Here is a 4,294-nt window from a genome sequence, read left to right as displayed (position 1 = left end):
CTTCCCTCCATTCTCCTCTCAGGATCTTGGGCACACACGCACACGCGCCTGGTGTGAGTTTAAGCCACCAGGTCCGGGACTTGAACCACAGTCGACTACATGGGAGTCCAGTCACATAGCCATTACGCTAACTGCTGGTTCCCCCAGCACCATCTTATGAACTCTGGGCAAGGCCCTGACTGCCCACGGCCAGCACAGCAGGGTGTGTCCCAGCAGTCATTCCTCCAGGGGTGCATAATTGAGCAGCTTCTCAATCAGGTCCACGAATGCTAACAGTACCTGGTGCAGCAGTAGTGCTTCAGACCCAGTGTGTCTAGGGCATCCCCCTGGGTGTACTTGGCCTGTAGCAGCCCCAGGTAGAATTCCCACTTGTTGCCGACAATTTTGCCGCAGGTGAAGCAGCACCCAGGGATGATCATGGCAGCAGCTCACGGCAGCCTCACAATCTAATATTAATTGCAAAAAGTGCAATGCTGATCAACCATATAGGCTCCTAAAGTTGGCTTTGCATAAACCTTTCTGCTTTTGCTTTTTAATATGAGGAACCTCAGATTAAACTTAAAATAAAAATCATTGTTAAGAAACCACCAATGCCGATATGGGACTTTGTCTGCAGTATCTAATCTTTTGAGGTTACTGAGCCTGCTAGGAAGTGACAGTTTTTACTTACTGTAAGGGCTAGGAACTCTGTGATACAGGGTGTGTGTGGGTGGGGGAGAGACGGGGGGGCGGGGAAGTGAGATATTACCCTGTGGTAGTGGTGGTTGTGTGTGTGGGGATGGCTATGCCCTAATCCCTTCTTCTCCATTCTCCTCTTGGGATTCTGGGCATGCACACACACAATCCATGGTGTTTTTCAAGCTGCTGGGTCAGGGACTCAAATTGCACAGTCAGCCATATGGGAATCCGGAGCTTTAACCACCACACTACTAGCCAGTCTGAAAACTGGGAACTTTGAAAGCTGAGCATTTTATTCACATTTCAAAATTACAATATTGGGGCCAGCAGATGGTATAGTGGTTACGTTGCTGGACTCCCGCATGGCTGATAGCGGTTCAAGTTCTGGACCTGGTGGCTTGAAAATCACATCAGGCATGTGTGCTTGTGTGCCTAAAATCCCAGGAAGAGAATGGAGGAAAAGGGATTGTGGCATGGCCATTCCCCCCGGGGGGGGGTGATTTCTCACTTTCCCTCTCACTGTCTCTTTCTCTCTGGTCAGTTCATGTGCCCTACGGCAAAAACCTCTAAAAAAAATACAATATCCCCTGGGCCAGCTAGTTGTATGGTAGTTAAAGAGGCTAGATCCTACATGGCTGAGCCTGGACCCAGAAGCTTGAAAAACATGCTGAGTGTGTATGTGTGTGCCCAAAATCCTGAGAGGGAAATTAGAGGAGAAGGGATTTAGGCATGGCCATTCCCCCTGGGGTGCGCTTTCTCATTCACTCCTCCTCTCTGGCAAGTGCACACACCCTATAGAAAAAGAATTTTTTTGAGAGTTTTTTTTTTTTTTTTTTCTATATGGTGCATATGCTCGCCAGAAAGACAAAGAGAGAGACAGAAAGTGAGAAATCACCCCCACGGGGGATGGCCACGCTGCAACCCCTTCTCCTCCATTCTTTTTGGATCTTGGGCACGCATGCACATGCACCCAGCCTGAGTTTAAGCCATCGGGTCTAGGACTCAAACCACGGTTGACTACATGGGAGTCCAGTGGCATAGCCATTACAACAACTGCTAGTCCTGAAAAATTTTTAAAAATATGATATCTCAGTTAAAGGCAATATTTCTAACTGTATCCTGTTACAAAGAGAACAGATTTTATTGAACGTATGCAAATAACCATTCTGCCATAAAAATAAGAATACTCATGAATGGTGTCCAAATTCTGGATGGATCTGAGAAGGAGAAAAAAGTGTTTCAATTTAACTTACAAAACCAATAATGTTTGAGCAATTTTTTTCCCTTGAGCAATTTTGGGCCAGTTGATTAAAAATGCTTTCACAGAGGATCAAAACAATAATTGTGAATAATAAGAAACTTACAATAACCTCAGTTAAAATTCTCAATGCTGCAATTGATGAAAAAATTGTTATTTCTATTAGATATAACATCTTAAGGTAACAGCTAGAATTATGACTGATAGTTTTACATTAGAATTAAAAGAATTTTATACTTTGATTTTTATTTTGCAAGAGGGTACATGTACTTGCCAGAGAGAGAGAAACAGAAATGGAAAGGAAGAAAGCAACCCTAGTGGGATGTGATCATGCCACAATCTCTTTTCTTTTACTTTACTTTCTTTTTTTTTTTTTTTTGAAAGGTTTTTGCTATAGGGCGTGCGTGCTTGCTAGACAGACAGAGAGAAAGAGAAAGAGGAGAGCGATAGAAAGTGAGAAATCACCCTCCAGGGGGAATGGCCATGCTGCAATCCCTTCTCCTCCATTCTCCTCTCAGGATCTTGGGCACACACACACATGCCCCTGGCGTGAGTTTAAGCCACCAGGTCTGGGACTCGAACCATGGTCAATTACATGGGAGTCCAGTGACATAGCCATGATGCCATCTGCTGGTCCCCATAATTCCTTTTCTATTTCTCTATCCTGTGAGGATTTGGGGCACATGGTTGTGTGTGCCCAGTATGTATTTCAAGCCTCTGGTATTGGGATTTTTTTTTTAATTTATTCATTCTCTACATTAATTCACTATACACCATCACAATACACAAATGAATTTTCCATCCAAAATACACTGTGCATTGGCTCAATCAAGCACATCAACATACATGTTCTCAGCAAATAATTTTCCAATTCTTATGTCCTGCATACCTTGCCTTTTGTTTTGCCATCCTTGATTCCCCATCCCCCACCCTGGTATTGGGATTTAAACCACAGTCTTCCATGTGGGATCCAGCTTCTTTAACCACATGACTATGGGGCTGGCCCAGAATTTTATGAATTTTAAATAACCTTTAGAGCATTTATATATTTATATCAATTATATAAATATAACCTTAGAGGAGATTTAGTGTCACTTTATAATTTTACAGTATTTTCCATACAATTTTAAAAAAGAATTAATTTTATTTATTATTGTTAGTATTCCATTTGCTACATGGCATGTTTGCTCACCAGAGGGTGGGGAGGAGAGAGAAAGCAAGCTACCAGGTCTCGGACTTGAACCACAGTCAGCCATATGGGAACTCAGTGCCCGTTATAACCTCCATGCCATTTGCTGGCCCCTTCCCATACAATTTAACCAGATAAACATAATCAATTTACATCTCTATAAGAGACGAGAGATACATCCCCTGAGGCTTTCCAAGGGTCCTACTGAAAAAAATCTCAAAAGTCAAAATTTCAGGTAAAAGGACTTAATTCAGAGGGGAACAGCAGTTGACGTAATGGCTATGTCACTGGACTCCCATGTTGTTGACTGTGGTTTGAGTCCCAGACCTGGTGGCTTAATTTCGTGCCGGGCATATGTGTGTGTGCGTGCCCAAGATCCCAAGAGGAGAATGGAGGAGAAGGGATTCTGGCACAGCCATCTCTCCTGGGGAGTGATTTTTTACTTTCTGTCTCTCTGTCATAGTTTTTGAAAGTATGGCATGTTTAATATTTTTATTTATTTATTTATTTATTTATTTATTTATTTATTTATTTATTTATTTTTGTCATAGGGCTCATGCACTTGCAGGAGAGAAACAAAGAGTGATAGTTAGAGGGAAAGTGAGAAATCATCCCCCAGGGAGGATGGCCATGCTTCCATCCCTTCCCCTCCATTTTCCTCTTGGGATTTTGGGCATGTTTGCACACTCACCTGGCATGATTTTCAAGGTGCTGGATTTAGAACTCAAACCACGGTCGGCCATGTGGAAGTCTAGCACCACACTATGCCATCCACTAGCCCTGACATGTTTAATTTTAAACTTTTATATCATTTTACATTCATCTAATTTACTTGTTTTTGATGATTACATTTGAACTGCTTATAGAAAACCAAGATATCCAGCATCCTATTTATTATCATAGTAATTGTTATGTTTTTCAGAAAGCAAATCTGGGACCAGCAGTTAGCGTAATGGCTATGTCGCTGGACTTCCATGTAGTTGACTGCGGTTCGTGTCCCGGACCCGGTGGCTTAAAACTCAGGCCAGGCGCATGTGCGTGTGTGCCCAAGATCCCGAGAGGAGACTGGAGGAGAAGGGATTGCGGCGTGGCTATCCCCCCTGGGGGGTGATTTCTCGCTTTCTGTCTCTCTGTCTCTCTCTGTCTGTCCGGCAGGTGCATGTGCCCTA

General features: G+C 43.2%; 1 pseudogene; it reads right to left on the bottom strand.

The window, feature by feature from the left end:
* Positions 1 to 216: 216 nt before the first annotated feature.
* LOC106734523 (DNA-directed RNA polymerases I, II, and III subunit RPABC5-like) lies at positions 217 to 419 on the bottom strand (annotated as a pseudogene).
* Between the last annotated feature and the right edge of the window lie 3,875 nt (positions 420 to 4,294).

Source organism: Tupaia chinensis, unplaced genomic scaffold (assembly GCF_000334495.1).
Source record: "Tupaia chinensis unplaced genomic scaffold, TupChi_1.0 Scaffold000135_1, whole genome shotgun sequence".
In the NCBI taxonomy this organism is placed as follows: Eukaryota; Metazoa; Chordata; class Mammalia; order Scandentia; family Tupaiidae; genus Tupaia; species Tupaia belangeri.
This window is presented reverse-complemented; position numbering and strand designations above follow the sequence as displayed.